At 40.1% G+C, this 18,425-nt stretch overlaps 1 protein-coding gene and 1 long non-coding RNA gene across 6 annotated transcripts in view; one reads left to right on the top strand and one right to left on the bottom strand.

The window, feature by feature from the left end:
- Nucleotides 1-18,425, top strand: part of ATF7 (activating transcription factor 7) — a 109,560-nt gene that overhangs the window by 32,631 nt on the left and 58,504 nt on the right. The gene's annotated exons all lie outside the window — the stretch shown is intronic.
- Nucleotides 3,776-11,557, bottom strand: LOC146403194 (uncharacterized). The gene is made up of 4 exons (XR_014803280.1): nt 9,875-11,557; nt 6,666-9,575; nt 4,549-5,533; nt 3,776-3,919 (listed from the first exon to the last, which is right to left on the bottom strand). It is a non-coding gene; the product is annotated as an uncharacterized LOC146403194 (long non-coding RNA).

Below are 18,425 nucleotides of genomic sequence, written 5' to 3'. Positions count from 1 at the left end.
TCAGTGAAAATAAACTCCTGTACTTTACATTAATTCAAGATAATATTATTAGAAAAGTTTGGGAGCTATTATTAATACTCTAGTATAAATTACTTTAACCACAGATGTAATATTGGCTACATAAAGGAATGGAAATTTTTGTTTGTGCTTAGAGGTTAGTAGATGAAGACTGGCTTAGGTGGAATGGCCCCTGAGCAAAGGAGACGTGGCAACCTATGAGGATGTTAAAGATAAATAGTTTTACTCCTTAGTTTTGTTTTGGGGGGTATCTCACCTTCCTTCTGCTAGAAGCTCGTTGAGAAGTATAAGTCTTAAGGGCCCCAATAAATACGAGAAACAGCTTATTTTTCTTTGGACAGAAAGAGACATTTCCACCTTGTCCTGGTCTATAAAATTTACACTGATAAACTATGAGAGAAAGAGAGTGGCCTGATCTCATTAGTTCTGAGATTCAAGTTTTCTGTCTACTTAGAATGTTAACTCTCTGGTATTGGTTAAGATCTCATTTTATAGAGATACTGACTCTTTACCTTTTAGATTTGGCTGCATGTGAGAATCTTCCAGTCTTAGCCTCAATGTGACTTTAATTTCCTTGTTAAATTGAATTGACTCTGATAAAAATGAACACTAATCTAGGGTAGGCTCTATAACATGATGTTCAGGAGTACCTTCAGCTAGTGCAGGCCAGCATCTTGGCAACAGCTAAAACTACTAAGTACAGAAGTAGTTTGCAGATATTATTTTATTTAACTACAGAAATCCCCCAAGGAAGGATATAATGTTCTCTCCATTTTACAGAGGAGAAAACTAAGACTCAGAGGGGGTTAAATAACTTGTACAGGGTCATACAATAGTTTGTGATGGAGCTACAGTACAAACCCGTACAGACTTCAGACCAGCTCTTCCACTGGGATAAATTGCTTCCTTATTCTTCTCCATGCACATGTAAATATACACATCTAGCATAGAAAAAAAAAATAGTGTTTTTTGGTAAATGGTGCAAGTGCAGTCACTTAAGTAAGTCCTAGCTGTAGTTTGTTATTGATCTAGATAGACAGAGAGAACTGATTTGACAGCTAAACTCTCCCTGTTCAAAAAGATAAGAAGTCTTACTAAAATGAAGAGCTTCTCTGCAACTGCCTCAGCCCTATTAACCTATAATGTTTTTTGTCTGCCTAGGAATGCTGCCGAGATGTATCTAACACTCTGTGAGGTAAACAACCACTGTTTAGTGGTCTGGATATGATTTTAAGATGGGAAAGAAAACAAATTCTTGACCAACCAGAAACGTAGACAGAACCAGAAAACTGTGACCTAAAAATCATACCTTCAGCATTCTCCACTAACAGGCTCAAAGAAACATTATGGTGTTATCTTGTGAAGTCTAGACTGGGTCACTTTCTGACTCGTATTCCCTTCTTCATCATCTTAGTTTTAGGCCTATCAGCTCCCAAATGCCAAGGACAGTATCTGCTGTCTTGCTTTCTGAGGTGCTATGTAGCAGTGGGGCTTTTGTCATTGTGGCTGCTGTACTGATTGGTAACAAGAGGAAATATGATTAAGGAGGAATTAGGGTATGATTAGGAGTATGTTAACCAGTGTAGTGAAATGTGTGATCTGCCCAGTGATTTATAACTTGTTTTTTCTCTGAGTTTTTGGACATATGAATGTATGGAGGTATGTCTTAACTGTTAAATAATAGAATTCTCCACTCAGATCTCACATTCTTTCCTTCTTGGACTTCATAGCACTTCCATATACCTGCTCTTGCCTTTTCTCTTACAAACTGTGGTGTGTTGATGCAGTGGACGTTTCTTCCATTATTGGAAGTGAAAATATGTGGCTATAAAGATACTCAGAAATATTTATGTAAAATACTTTGTGATGATAAAAATATGTAGAAGTGCACATAAAGGATCAAAAGAGATGAGAAAGTCTTATAGTTGATATTGTCAGTAAAGAGATTCTGTGTATATTTTTGTCTGAAAGTATTTATCTTTTACTGGAAAGTTGCTTAAAATATACATTTACTTCTTTATTCTGATAATGATTCATTATATAACTGTGGACTATATGAAACTAACTCTGCATTCAACTGCAGGAAATACCTGACTGGAGTCTTGTCTTTTCTTCTCTGACCATGAAGTCAAATTCTTGGCTTCAGAGCTGAGAATGCCTTACTGGGCAAGATCACAAACTACCGAAATGATTACTCTACGTGTCCATAGATCTCATTTGTTTATGTTGCTGGATGCCTCTGACAAGCTGGTTAGTTGTGTGTGCGTGTGTCCTGCCAGGTATTTCTGCAAAACGGTAAATACTAAGAAAAGATGATTCAGGGCAGCAGCCTATCAAACAGAAACTACAAACTTAGCTCCTAAGAGTTTATCAGGTGGACAGTGACAGCTTAATAGGATGGATGATTGCTTTTAAAGAAGAGAGAAAGGCCCTACATTTTAATGCTAACCTCAGCTCCTTTTTGTGTCTCTTTCTCAAGCTTACTGAACAAAACAATAACAACAACAAAAAACAAGAAAAACCTTTCGCTGGCATTAGTTATCTGAATAGTGAAAGGAGTTGTTGAGATAGTTTTGAAGATCTCAGTTGTGGGGAGTAGGTGGAGGTAGCTGTATAATACCAGACTGGGTGGATAATATTACAGACATCTTTCACTTCGGTGAGCATGATTTTTTTACATGGTGGCAACCTGTGCACATTGATTTTTTTCACTGTATTATGTTTATTATAATTTCAGACATTTGTCGTTTTACTTCACTTTTAAGTATTTATTAGTATTAAGGAAGGGCATGTAGCCCACTCAGACTATATTGGGAGGGGATAATAAAAGTAGTTACTTTTAAATTTTCAGGGGTCTAGGTGTCTAAATATGTTTTATAAGGTACTATGTTAGATTTAATAATTTATTCCCTTTTCAGCCTTGCCCTTTTTTTTTTTTTTCCTTTTTAAATTTTACCTAGATAATTGCAAAAGTGAAAAGGGAAGATTCATTTCAGCATTCTTTCACTTTATTTGCATTTGAAGCTACAATGAGACAGGGCCTTATGGAGGCTTGTACTTTCAGTTATGCATGTGACTGCTCAGAGGAGAGAGAGTTGTGTGCACACATGGAGCAGCTCATGGCAAAGCAGTGGTTAAAGGTTTGAACATATTGTACCTTGTTGGTTATTCCCTTAGTCCTAAGGGAGGCATTTTGCTCCTCCATAGACAGTAATCGGCTTGTCAGAGTCGAATGGCTTTTTGTTTTCTCTTTATCTAGTAAAATGCAGTGGGCTAAGCCTTTCTGGGAAGCAATTTCTTCCTCCACCACATGACCAGAAGGTCGTGGATGCTGTCTCTGAAACAAAGGGGAAGTGGTAATAGAAAAATCAGTGGCTAGGGCATAATTGGATTGGAGCTCTGTCAAAGAGACAGCAATTCTTGCTTGGAAGGTGGACTTTCTGCTATGCTGTACTTTTCTGTCTTAACATTAGAAATGTAAGCAATGAGTACTCTAATTCAGGCTTAATTTTTCAGGCTCTTTTCCGAACACTCTATGAGAACAAATTTGCAATAATCTATTTACTTTTACGTGGTGGTTTTCAAAAGAAATTTTTTTTTTTGGCCATGCCCACAGAATGTGGAAATTCTGGGCCAGGGATCGAATCCACACCACAGCAGTGACCTGAGTCACAGCAGTGACAGTGCTGGATCCTTAACCTGCTGTGCCACTAGGGAACTCCTCCAAACATTTTTAAAGATATATATAAAATGTTTCTTTTTTGCTTTTTTTTTTTTTTTTTTTTTTTTTAGGGTCGCACCCACGGCATATGGGGTTCCCAGGCTAGGGGTCGAATCAGAGCTGCACCTGCCAGCCTACACCACAGCCACAGCAATCTGGGATCTGAGCTGTGTCTGTGACCTACACCACAGCTCACGACACTGCCAGATCCTTAACCCCACTGAGCAAGTCCAGGGATCGAACCTGAAACCTCATGGTTCCTAGTCGGATTCGTTTCTACTGCACCATGATGGGAACTCCTCTTTTTTTCTTTTTCTCACATTATCCTCCATCATGTTCCATCACAAGTGACTAGATATAGTTCCCTGTGCTATACAGCAGGATCTCATTGCTTATCCACTTCAGATAATAGTTGGCATCTATTAACCTCAACTATCCCACTCCCTCCTGGCAACCACAAGTCTGTTCTCCAAGTCCATGAGTTTCTTTTCTATGGAAAGGTTCATTAGTCCCATATATTAGTTTCCAGATGTAAGTGATATCATATGGTATTTGTCTTTCCCTTTCTGACTTACTTCACTTAGTATGAGAGTCTCTAGTTCCATCCATGTTGCTGCAAATGGTGTTATTTTGTTCTTTTTATGGCTGAGTAGTATTCCATTGTGTATATACACCATGTCTCTTTTTTTTGTCTTTTAGGGCTGCACCTGTGGCATATAGAGGTTCCCAGGCTAGGGGTTCAGTCGGAACTGAGGCCACCGGCCTACGCCAGAGCCACAGTGACTCTGGATCCAAGCCGCGTCTTTGACCTACACCACAGCTCACGGCAGTGCTGGATCCTTAACCCACTGAGCAAGACCAGGGATCGAACCCAAATTCTCATGGATCCTAGTTGGGTTCGCTAACTGCTGAGCCAAGACAGGAACTCCAATACCACATCTTCTTTTTTTTTTTTTTTTTTTTTTTTTTTCTTTTTTGTTGTTGTTGTTGTTGTTGTTGCTATTTCTTGGGCCGCTCCCGCGGCATATGGAGGTTCCCAGGCTAGGGGTCGAATCGGAGCTGTAGCCACTGGCCTACGCCAGAGCCACAGCAACGCGGGATCCGAGCCGCGTCTGCAACCTACACCACAGCTCACGGCAACGCCGGATCGTTAACCCACTGAGCAAGGGCAGGGACCAAACCCGCAACCTCATGGTTCCTAGTCGGATTCGTTAACCACTGCGCCACGACGGGAACTCCCAATACCACATCTTTTTAATCCATTCATCTGTCTATGGACATTTAGGTCATTTCCTTGTCTTGGCTGTTGTGAATAGTGCTGCAGTGAACATACAGGTGCATGTACTTTTTCAAGGAAAATTTTGTCCATATATATGCCCAAGAGTGGAATTGCTGGGCCATATGGTAGTTCTATATTTAGTTTTCTGAGGTACCTTCATACTATTTTCCATAGTGGTTGTACCAAGATTTTTTTTTTTTTTTTTTTTAAGAGCAATTTTAGGTTCACAGCAAAATTGAGAAGAAGGTGCAGAGATTCTCCATATATCCCTGCCTCTATATGTACATAACTTCCCCCGTTATCAACATCCCCCACTAGAGTGGTACATTTGGGTTTTTTTGCGTCTGTTTGTTTTTTGCTTTTTAGGGCCGCACCCACGGCATATGGAAGTTCCCAAGCGAGGTATCAAATTGGAGCTACAGCTGCTGCCCTACACCACAGCCACAGCAACTCCAGAGCCACGTCCTGTCTGTGACCTGCACCACAGCTCGTGGCAACACTGGATCCTTAACCCACTGAGCGAGGCTGGGGATCGAACCTGCATCCTCATGGTTACTAGTCATAATTCGTTTCCGCTGCACCACAGCAGGAACTCCCCTGAGTGGCACATTTGTTAACAACTAATGAACCTACACTGACACAATCACAATCACCCAAAGTCCATAGCTTACCTTAGAGTTCACTCTTGGTGTTATACATGTGATGAGTTTGGACAGATATACAAGAACGTGTATTTATCATTTGTTTGCCCTACAGAGTGTTTTTACTGCCCTAAAAATCCTCTATGTTCTACCTAGTCATCTTTCTCCCCACCCTCCCACTCCCAGCAACCACTCATCTTTTTCCATAGCTATGCCTTTTCCAAAAAGCCATGTAATTGGAGTCATACAGTACGTACGTAGCCTTTTCAGATTGCCGTCTTTCACTTAATATGCACTGAAGATTTCGTTGTGTCTTTTAATGGCTTGATATCTATTTCTTTTTAGTTCTGAATAATACTCCCTTGTCTGGATGTACCACTCTTTATCAGTTCACCTACTGAAGGATCTCTTGGTTGCTTCCAAAATTTGGCAATTATGAATAAAGCTGCTGTAGGAGTTTCCGTCGTGGCGCAGTGGTTGACGAATCCGACTAGGAACCATGAGATTGTGGGTTCGATCCCTGGCCTTGCTCAGTGGGTTAAGGATCCGGCGTTGCCGTGAGCTGTGGTGTAGGTTGCAGACATGGCTTGGATCCTGCATTGCTGTGGCTCTGGCGTAGGCCGACAGCTACGGCTCCGATTGGACCCCTAGCCTGGGAACCTCCATATGCCACGGGAAGCAGCCCAGAAAACGACCAAAAATAAATAAATAAATAAAGCTGCTGTAAAAATCCTGGTGTGGGTTTTTGTGTGGACATAAATTTTCAGCTCCTTTGTATAAATTTCAGAAAGCATGATTGCCAGATTGAATGGTAAGAATATGTTTATTTTTGTTTTGTTTCGTTTTGTTTTTTTACGGCTGCACCTGAGGCATATGGAGGTTCCCAGGCTAGGAGTCCAATTGGAGCTGTTGCTGCCAGCCTATGCCAGAGCCACAGCAATGCCAGATCTGAGACGCATCTTCGACCTACACTACAGCTTAGGGCAATGCCGGATCCTTAACCCACTGAGTGAAGCCAGGGATTGAACCCGCAACCTCATGGTTCCTAGTTGGGTTCGTTTCCGCTGCACAACGTCGGGAACTCCATGTGTTTATTTTTGTAAGAAACTGCCAAATTGTCTTCCAAAGTGACTTTACCATTTTGCATTCCCACTAGCAATGAGTGACAGTTTCTGTTGCTTCATACCCTTGTCAGCATTTGGTGTTGTCAGTGATGTGGATTTTGGCCGATAGAGTAAATGTGTAGTGGTATGTCACAGTTGTTTTAATTTGCATTTGCCTGATGACATAAGATGTGTAGCATCTCTGCATATGTTTATTTGTTGTTTATTGATTTATTTTTATAAATAAACCAATTTATTTATTTGTTACATCTTTGGAGAGATGTCTGTTAAGGTCTTTGGCCTTTTTTTGTCGTTGTTGTCTTTTTTTTTTTCAGGGCCTCACCCGTGGCATATGGAGGTTCCCAGGCTAGGGGTCTAATCAGAGCTGTAGCTCCTGGCCTACACCACAGCCACAGCAACACCAGATCCAAACCGTATCTGTAACCTACACCGCAGCTTACAGCAAGGCCGGATCCTTAACCCACTGAGCAAGGTCAGGGATTGAACCGGGGTCCTCATGGATACTAGTCAGGTTCATTTCCGCTGAGTCACTATTGGAACTCCTCTTTGGTCTATTTTTTAATTAGGTTGTTTGCTTCCTTATTGTTGAGCTTTAAGAGTTCTTTATGTGTTTTGAATAACAGTCTTTATCAGATGTCTTTTGCAAATACTTTCTCCCAGGCTGTGGCTTGCCTTCTCAGTCTCTTAATGTCTTTCACAGAAAGACAGTGTCACAGTGTTTTATTTTATTTTTATTTTTTTGTCTTTTTTGCCATTTCTCTGGCCACTTCCTTGGCATATGGAGGTTCCCAGGCTAGGGGTCCAATCGGAGCCGTAGCCACCGGCCTACAGCAGAGCCACAGCAATGCGGGAACCGAGCCACATCTGCAGCTACACCACAGCTCACAGCAACGCTGGATCATTAACCCACTGTGTAAGGCTGGGGATCGAACCCACAACCTCATGGTTCCTCATCGGATTCGTTAACCACTGAGCCATGACGGGAACTCCACAGTTTTTTAATTTTTAAAGAAGTTCAGAGTATCAGTTATTCCTTTCATGGATTGTGCCTTTAGCATTGTATCTAAAACCCAAACCCAAGATTACTTAGGATTTTTTTCCTATAATATCTTCTGGTACTTTCATAGTTTTGTGTTTTACATTTATGTCTATGATCCTTTTTATTTAAAATTTTTTAAACTTATTTTTTACTCTTATTTTTTAGGGACACACCTGCAGCATATGGAAGTTCCCAGGCTAGGGATAGAATCCAAGCCACAGCTGAGATCTAAGCCACAGCGGTGGCAACACCAGATCCTTAACCCATTGCACCAGGCCATGGATTGAACCTGAGCCACCAAAGGATAATTCTAGATCCTTAACCAGCTGTGGCACAGTGGGAAATCGATCTGTGATCCATTTTGAGTTAATTTTTGCAAAGTGTTTAAAGTCTGTGTCTAGGGGTTCCTCAGTGGCCTAGTGGAAGTCTGTGTCTAGATTCACTTTTTTGCATGTGGATTTAAAAAATGGAGGTATATTTGACATGTAACTTTGTATTAGTTTCAGGTGTGCAACATAATGAATTGATATTGATAGGTATTGCAAAATGTTCACCGCCATAAATCTAGTTAATATCTATCACCATACTTAGTTACAGAAATTTTTTTTTTTTTTTTCTTTTGTGGCTGCCCTGAGGCATATGGAGTTCCTGGGCCAAGGATCAGATCAGAGCCACAGTTGTGACCTATGCCATAGCTTCAGTAACACTGGATCCTTAACCCATTGTGCTGGGCCAGGGATGGAACCTGCATCCCAGCCTGCCAATCCCATTGCACCACAGTGGAAACTCCCAAAATTTTTTTCTTGTGTTGAGAACTTTTACTCTCTTAGCAACTTTCAAATATGAAATATATTAACTGTAGTTACCATGTTATATGTTACATCTCCATGACTTATTTATTTTATAACTAGAAGTTTGTACCTTTTGATTCCCTTCACCCATTTTGCCCACCCCCTATCTCTGGTGAGCACCGGTCTGTTTTCTGTGTCTGTAAGCTTGGTGGGTTTTTGATTCCACATATGGTTGGCCTTCTGTATCCACATATACAAATTGGTATTGTTCAACATAATTTCATGTACCAGTTGGCCATCTTTGTCTTCTTTGGAAAAATATCTGTTCATATCTTCTGCCATTTTTAAATTTCATTGTTTGGGATTTTGCTGTTGAATTGCATGAGTTTTTTATATATTTTGGATGTTAACCCCTTAGTGGATATATGATTTATAGATATTTTCTCTAGGTTTGGTAGGTTGCCTTTTTATCTTCTTGATGATTTTCTTTGCTGTGCAGAAGCTTTTTAGTTTAATGTTCCATTTATTTGTTTATTTATTTATTTTTGCATTTTAGGGCCACACTTGTGGCATATGAAAGTTCCCAGGCTAGGTGTTGAATGGGAGCTGCAGCTGCCAGCCACAGCCATAGCAACTCCAAATCTGAGCCACATCTGCCACCTACACCAAAGCTTACAATAAGGCTGGATCCTTAACCTACTCTGTGAGGCCAGGGATCAAACCTGCATCCTCATGTATACCAGTTGGGTTTGTTACCGACTGAGCCACAACAGAAACTCCTTATTTGTTCTCTTTTTGTGAAAAATGCCATTGGAATTTCCATGGGGATTTCATTGAACCTGTAGATTGCTTTGGGTACTGTGGACATTTTAACAATATTAATTCTTCCAGGAATTCCTGCTGTGGCACAGTGGGTTAATGATTTGGCTTGTTTCTGTAGAGGCGCTGGTTTGATCTCCAACCTGGTGCAGTGGGTTAAGGATCTGGTGTTGTTATAGCTGTGGCAGCTGTACCATAGGTCACAGCTCAGGCTCAGATTTGATCTCTGGCCTGAGAACTTCCCTATGTTGCAGATGTGTTGATAAAGAAAAAAATTAATTCTTCCAGCCCATGAGCATGAATATCTTTCCATTTTTATTTATTTTTTCATGTATTTATTTATTTGGCCACACCCATGGCCTGTGGAAGTTTCTGTGCCAGGGATCGACCCACGCCACAGCAGTGATCCAAGCCACTGAATTGACAATGCCAGATCCCTAACCCACTGCACCACAAGGGAACTCATCCATTTATTTTATTTGTGTCTTCTTCAGTTTCTCTCGTCACTGTCTTAGAGTTTTCAATGTATAGGTCTTTCCATGGTTAAATTTATTCTTGGGTATTTTATTCTTTTTGACATGATGATAAATGAGATTGTTTTCTTAATTTCTTTTTATGATAGTTCATTATTAGTATATGGAAAGGCAACAGATTTTTTTTGTATATTGATTTTGTATTCTGAAACTTTGCTGAATTCATTCTTTAGTCTTAAGAATTTTCTGGTGAAAAAAAATGTAATTGTAATGTATACATGTAAGGATAACTTGATCCCCTTGCTGTACAGTGGGAAAATTAAAAAAAAAAAAAAAAAGAATTTTCTGGGGAAAAAAAAACAAACAAAACAGAAAGGAGTTCCCATCATGGCTCATGCTCAAAATCTGACTAGCATTCATGAGGACACAAGTTCAATCCCTGGCCTCTCTCAGTGGGTTAAGGATCTGGCATTGCCGTGAGCTATAGTGTAGGTCTCAGATGCGGCTCAGATCCCATTGCTGTGTCTGTGGCGTAGGCCATCGGCTACAGCTCTGATTCAGCCCCTATCCTGGGATCCTCCACATGCCACAGGTGCAACCCTAAAAGTCCAAAAAAAAATTTTTTTTTTCTGGAAGTGTCTTTAGGGTTTTCTATGTGTAATATCATTTCATCTGCAAATAGTGATAGTTTTACTTCTTCCTTTCTGATATGGATGCCTCAATTACTTTTTTTTCCTAATTGCATTGGCTAAGACTTCCAATACTAGTTGAATACAAGTGGCAAGAGTGTGCACTTTGTCTTGTTCATGATCTTAGAGGAAAAGCTTTTAGCTTTTCATTGTTCAGTATGATGTTAGCTGTGGGCTTGTCATATATAGCCTTTATTATGTTGAGGTATGTTCCCTCTAAACCCACTTGGTTGAGAATTTCTATCAGAATGGATGTCAAATTTTGTCAGATGCTTTTTCTGCATCTAGTGAGATGATCAAATGTTTTTTGTCCTTCATTTGGTTAACATGGTGTATCAGATTGAATTATTTGAATATTGAATCAACCTTGAATCCCTGGAATAAATCTCACTTGATCATGGTATATGACTCCTTTAATGTATTGTTGAATTCTATTTGCTAATATTTTGTGGAGGATTTTTGCATTTGTGTTGGCCTATAATTTTCTTGTGTCCTTAACTGGTTTTGATATCAAGGTAATGCTGGCCTTGTAAAATGAATTTGGAAGTGTTCCCTCTTTTATTTTTTGGATGCCTGAGAAGGATTGATAATTAATTCTTCTTTGAATGGTAGAATTCACCAGCGAAGCCATCTGGTCCTGGACTTTTGTTTATTGGGAGGTTTTTGATTACTGATTCAGCCTCCTTGCTGGTGAACAGTCTGTTGGTATTTTCTGTTTCTTCATCACTCAGTCTTGGAAGGTTGTGTGTTTTTAGGAATTTATCCATTTATTTTAGGTTGTCCAGTTGTTTGGCTTATCATTGTTTTTAGTAGACTCTTATGATACTTTGTATTTCTGAATTATCAGTTGTAATGTCTCTTCTCTGATTTTTTTTTTTTTTTTTTTTTTAGATTCTCTGTCTTTTTCGTAGTTATTCTAGCTAAAGGCTTGCCAATTTTGCTTATCTTTTCAAAGAACCAGCTCTTGGGGTTCCCATTGTGGCTCAGCGGAAACAAATCTGACTAGTATCCATGAGAATGCAGGTTCGATCCCTGGTCTCGCTCAGAGGGTTAAGGATCCAGCATTGCCATGAGCTGTGGTGTAGGTTGGCAGCTACAGTTCTGATTCAACTCCTAGCCTGGGAACCTCCATATGCCATGGGTGTGGCCCTAAAAAAAACCCAGCCAGTTCTTGGTTTCATTGATCTTTTCTGTAGTCTCTTTAGTCTAATTCATTTATTTCTGTTCTGATCTTTGTTATTTCCTTCCTTCTACTAACTTAGAACTCTGTTCTTTTTCTAGTTCCTTGATACTTAAAATTAGGTTGTTTATTTGAGATTTTTCTTGTTTCTTGAGGTAGGCATTTGTTGCTATTAATTTCCCTCTTAGGAGTTCCCGTCGTGGCGCAGTGGTTAACGAATCCGACTAGGAACCATGAGGTTGCAGGTTCGGTCCCTGCCCTTGCTCAGTGGGTTAAGGATCCGGCGTTGCTGTGAGCTGTGGTATAGTTTGCAGACGCGGCTCGGATCCTGAGTTGCTGTGGCTGTGGGGTAGGCCAGTGGCTACAGCTCCGATTCGACCCCTACCCTGGGAACCTCCATGTGCCGTGGGAGTGGCCCAAAGAAATAGCAAAAAGACAAAAAAAAAAAAAAAAATTCCCTCTTAGAGCTGCTTTTACTGTGTCCCATAAGTTTTGGTATGTTATAGTTCCATTTTCGCTTGTCACAAGGGTTTTTTTGTTTTTTTGTTTTTTTTTTTTTTTGTCTTTTTCTAGGGCCGCACCCACAGCATATGGAGGTTCCCAAGCCAGGGGTTTAATCGGAGCTATAGCCAGTGGCCTATGCCAGAACCACAGCAACTCGGAATCTGAGCCACGTCTGCGACCTGCACAACAGCTCACAGCAATGCCGGATCCTTAACCCACTGAATGAGGCCAGGGATCGAACCTGCAACCTCATGTCTCCTAGTTGGGATTCGTTAACCACTGAGCCACGATGGGAACTCCTCAAGGTATTTTTTTAATTTCTTTTTCAAGTTCTTCATTGACCCATTGGTTGTTCAGTAGCATGTTTTCATCTCTCTATCTTTGAATTTTCATTTCTTGTGATTGATTTCTAGTTTCATACCATTGTGGTCAGAAAAGATGCTTGATATTATTTCTTTCGGTACTCTTAAATTTATTGACTTGTTTTGTGGCTTAACATGTGATCTACTCTAGGTCATGTGCACTTGAGAAAAATGTTTATTGCTTTGCTCCTTTGTTAAAGACCAGCTCACTGTATTAAATTGTTCTTTCAGCAGTACTGTCTTGATTCTCATAGCTTTAGAGTGTGTCTTGGTGTCAGATAGTTTCAGTCCATTAACATTTTTTTTTCTTCAGTATTGTCTTGGTTATTCTGGGTCTTCTGTCTCTCCATATACACTTTAGAATCAGTTTGTTCACATTCACAAAATAACTTGGTAGAATTTCGATTGGGGTTGCATTAAATCTATAGATCAAGTTGGGAATAACTGACATCTTGACAATAAATATCCATTTACTTAGTTCTTCTTTGACTCCATCAAAGTTTTATCATTTTCCTCATATGGATCTTATTTTGTTAGATTTATACCTAAGTATTTCACTTCGGAGGTACTAATGTAAATGGCATCGTGTTAGGTTTTTTTTGGCTGCGCCCATGTCATTTGGAAGTTGCTGGGCCAGGGATCAAACCCTCATGAGAGCAGTGACCAGAGCCACTGCAGTGACAATGCCAGATCCTTGACCCACTGCACCACAAGAGAATGCCTATGTCTTTATTTCTAATTCTACTTAATGATTGCTGATATATAGGAAAACAATTGACTTTTGACATACATGTTAATCTTATATCATGCAAGTTTGCTGTAGTTGTTTATTAGTTCTGGGAAATTTTTCCTGATTCTTTTGGATTTTCTACATAGATGATAATGTCATCTGCAAAGACAGTTTTATTTCTTCTTCCCCAATCTGTATGACTTTTATTTCCTTTTCTTGTCTTATTGTGTTAGCTGGGATAATGTAGTACAGTGGTGAAAATGAGTGGTGAGAGTGGGAGACATAGTTGCCTTGTTCTTGATCTTAGCAGGAAAGCTTTTGAGTTTTTCACCGTTAACATAATGTTAGTTGTAGCTATTTTGCAGATTTTTTTTTTTTTATCAAATACAGGCAGTTCCCCTATATTTTCAGTTTACTGAGAGGTTTTTATCATGAATGGGTACAGAATTTTGTCAAATGCCTTTTCTGTATCTGTTGATATGATTATGTGATTTTTCTTTTTTTAGCCTGCTGATGTGATGGATTACGTTAATTTTCAATTGTTGAACAAGGCTTGCATAGTTGAGATAAATCCCACTTGGTTGTGGTTGTATAATTCTTTTTATATATTGTTAGATTTGATTCACAAATATTTTGTTGAGGAATTTTTCATTAATGTTCATGAGAGAGAAGTGTGTAGTCTTTTGTAATGTCTTTCTCTTGTTTCGGTAGTAGAGTAATGCTGTCCTCATAAAATAAGTTAGGAAGTATTCTCTTTTCTTCTGTTCGCTAGAGGAGACTATAGAGAATTGGTGTAATTTACTCCTTCAACATCTGGTGGAATTCACAACTAAGCCTGTCTGGGTCTGGTGCTTTCTGTTTTGGAAGGTTGTTAGTTATTGAGTCAATTTAATTAGTAGATACAGGCCTATTACGAGTGTCCATTTCTCCTTGTGTGAGTTTTGGCAGATTGTGTCTTTTAAGGAATTGGTCTATTTCATCTAGGTTACCAAGTTTGTGGGCATAGAGTTGTTCGTAATATTTCTTTTTTGCTTTTTGGGGCCGCAGTTATGGAATGTTGAGGTTCCCAGGCAAGGGGTCGAATAGGAACTACAGCTGCCAGCCTATACCACAGCCACAGCAACGCCAGATCTGAGCTGCATCTGCAACTATGCCACAGCTCTCAGCAACACCGGATCCTCAACCCACTGAGCGAGGCCAGGGATGGAACCTGCAACCTCATGGTTCCTAGTCGGATTCGTTTCTGCTGCGCCACAGTGGGAACTCCAAGTTCATAATATTTCTTTATTATCCTTTGAATGTCCATGGAATCTGTAGTGATGTTCCTCTTTCATTTCTGTTATGAGTAGTTTGTATCTTCTCTTTTTTCTTGGTTAGCTTATCTAGAGTTTTATCAATTTTATCAATCTTTTCAAGGAGTCAGGTTTTGGTTTTATTTATTTCCTGTTTTTGATTTCATTGATTTCTTTTTTTTTTTTGGTCTTTTTGCCATTTCTTGGGCCGTTCCCATGGCATATGGAGGTTCCCAGGCTAGGGGTCCAATCGGAGCTGTAGCCACCGGCCTACGCCAGAGCCACAGCAGCGCAGGATCCGAGCCTCGTCTGCAACCTACACCACAGCTCATGGCAACACCGGATCCTTAACCCACTGAGCAAGGCCAGGGATCGAACCTGCAACATCATGGTTCCTAGTGGGATTTGTCAACCACTGCGCCACAACGGGAACTCCTGATTTAATTGATTTCTGTTCCAATTTTTATTTTTTACTTTCTTCTGCTTACTTTAGGTTTAATTTTCTTTTTTTTTTTAATTTCCTAAGATGGAAGCTTAAGTTATTGATTTTAGATCATTCTTCTTTTCTAAATATACATTCATGTTGTTAATTTCTCTCTAAGCTCACTTGTGTGCATCCCACAACTTTTGATAAATTGTATTTTTATTTTCACTTAGTTGAAATTATATAAAAATTTCTTTTGAGATTTCTATTTCTTCTTTGATGTGTTATTTAATCTCCAAGTATTTGGAAATTTTTCCAGCTATCTTGATTTCTAGTTTAATTCCATTGTGGTCTGGGAGCAGACACTGTGTGATTTCTGTTCTTTTAAAGTTATTAAGGTTTGTTATGTAGCTCAGAATGAGGTCTCTCTGGCCTCTCACCATCTGAGATTGCCCACACATTCTTTAGAATGTGTTTCTCCTAGGGCCACTCTCTTGTCTTTTGAGATGTACTGCATTCTGTTTATGGAATGTGTATCTTCCAGGCTGCTCTCGCCTTCTGAGATGTGTATCTCTATCAATAAATTTACCTATTACTTTGTCTCTTGATGAATTCTTTCTGTGCTAAGACGTAACCTGAACTTCATTCACACCTGAAACCAGGTGTGTGATCTTAATTAAAAGACAGTGGGTTTGGAATTCCTACTGTGGTGCAAGCAGGTTATGGATCCAGCATTGTCTCTGTGGCATTGTGTGTTCAGTCCCTGGCCTGGTGCAGTGGGTTAAGGATCTGGCATTGCCGCAGCTGTGGTATAGGTTGCAGCTGTGGCTCGGGATTCAGTCCCTGAGCTGGGAACTTCCATATGCCATAGATGTAGCCAAAGAAAAAAAAAGACAGCAGATTCAAGTCCCAATCTGGGTTTTTTTTTTTGACTGGGTTCGAGTCCCAGCCCATGGGTTTAAGTCCCAGTCTGAGTTGTACAGTTTCAGCTGTAAACTGAAAATAGGTATCAAATGTTATTAGAAAAAGAATATATAAAAATGTATATATCCAAGAATGAGGTCTATTTTGGTCAGTGTTCCTTCCATGTGAACTTGAGAAGAATATGTCATCTGCTCTTAGATGAAGTAGTCTATAGATGTCAGTTATGTCCAGTTGATTGATGATGCTGTTGACTTCACCTCTGTACTTACTGACTTTCACTTCTGTCCATTTCTGATAGAGGAGTGTTAAACTCTCCAACTATAATAGTGGATTCATGTATTTCTCATTGCAGTTCTATCCATTTATTATTTGGAGTATTTATCCCTTTATCATTATGTAATGTCTCTCTTTATTTCTGATGACTTTCCTTACTCCGATGTATGCTCTGTATGAAATTAATATAGCTACTCCCCTTTCTTTTGATTAGTGTTGCCATGGTATATCTTTTTCCATCCCCTTACTTTTAATCCATATATGTCTTTATATTTAAAGTGAATTTCCGGGTGACCCGTTGTGGCGCAGCAGAAACAAATCTGACCAGTATCCATGAGGATGCAGGTTCGATCCCTGGCCTCACTCAGTGGGTTAAGAATCTGGCATTGCCATCAGCTCTGGTGCCGGCAGCAGATGCAGCTTGGATCTGGTGTTGCTGTGACTGTGGTGTAGGCTTGCAGCTGTAGCTCCAGCTCAACCCTTAGCCTGGGAACTTGCATATGCCTGGAGTGGAGCCCTAAAAAGCAAAACAAAAAAACAAACAGAAACAAAAATGAGTTTCCTATAAACAATGTATAGTTGGTCTTGTTCTTTAGATCCATTCTGATAATCTCTTTTGATTGGTGTATTTATTAGACTGTCGACATTTAAAGTGATTATTGATAGTTTGATATCTACCATATTAGTTAAGCCTACAGTTCAGGAGGCCAGAAGTCCAAAATCAAGGTGTGGGCAGAGCCACACTCCCTTTGGAGGCTCTCAGAAGAATCCTTTCCTTATTACCTCTTCCACTTTCTGGTGGCTGCAAGCATTTTTTTGGCTTATGGCCACGTTGCTCCAATCTCTGCTTCTAGAAGTCCTCACATTACCTTCTTCTCTTTGTGTGCATCTCCCTTTGCCTCTCTCTTTTAAGATATTTGTGATAGCCCAACTGTGTAATCTAGGATAACTTCTTCATTTCAAAACCCTTAATTTAGTCATCATACAAACGTTCACAGGACCTAGGAATTAGCATTATATCTTTGGTAGCTGTGACAGGTTTGAATTGTGTGCCCCCAAATTTACATGTTGAAGTCTTAGACCCAAGTACCTCAGAATGTGACCTTACTTGGGAATAGGATCATAGATGTAGTCAGTTGATATAAAGTCATACTGGAGTAGGGTAGGCCCCTACTCCAGCATAACTGGTGACCTTATGTAAAGAGGAAATGGGACACAGACATGCACCCAGGGAGTAAAAATTGGAGTTATACTGTCACAAGCCGAGGAAGACCGAAGATTGCTGCCAAACCACCAGAAGCTAAGAGAGAAACATGGGACAGAGTCTCCTTCCTGTCCTTTGAAAGGAACTAGCCCTGCTGACACCTTGATTTCAAACTCTGGCCCCCAGAATTGTGAGACAATAAATTTCTGTTGTTTAAGCCACCAGGTTTGTGGTACTTTGTGAGCAAACTAATATAGTTGCCACTATTGGCCTGCCACACTATTATTAAAATCTGCAGTTTGGAAGTTCCTGTTGTGGAGCAGTGGAAACGAATCCAGTTAGTATCCATGAGGATGAGGGTTCAGTCCCTAGCCTTGCTCAGTGGATTGGGGATCTGGCATTGCCATGAGCTGTGGTGTAGGTGACAGACACCACTGGCAGCAGTAGCTCTGATTCAGCCCCTAGCCTGGGAACTTCCATATGCCTCAGGTGCAGCCCTAAAATTAAAATTAAAAAAAAAGCTGCAATTTGCTGAAGTGAGTTGTTACCAGTAAATGGGGATTAGGAGTACCAGAATCTTGGTTCCTCCTTGACACCCATTGGTATGCTTAATGGCTTTTAAATTTCCTTTCTTCCTCTGACAGATAAGCCTGTTGTAATGTGATAGGAAGGTTAATCGAATCCCATTACCACCTCCTAGTTTGTCTGTATTCCGATGTAATGGGGGGGCTCTATGTAATTGGAACAATTTGTTATCATTTTAGACCACAATCAAGAATTGACTATGGGGGAGTTCCCGTCGTGGCGTAGTGGTTAATGAATCCGACTAGGAACCATGAGGTTGCAGGTTCGATCCCTGGCCTTGCTCAGTGGGTTAAGGATCCGGCGTTTGCTGTGTAGGTTGCTGTGTAGGTTGCAGATGCAGCTCGGATCCTGCA

Source organism: Sus scrofa, chromosome 5 (assembly GCF_054392235.1).
Source record: "Sus scrofa isolate SSC_HxYL_T2T_F1_AM1 chromosome 5, Sscrofa_HxYL_maternal_Yorkshire_Landrace_v2.0, whole genome shotgun sequence".
Taxonomy (NCBI): domain Eukaryota; kingdom Metazoa; phylum Chordata; class Mammalia; order Artiodactyla; family Suidae; genus Sus; species Sus scrofa.
Note: the sequence above shows the minus strand (reverse complement) of the source record. Positions and strands in the feature narration are given on the sequence as shown.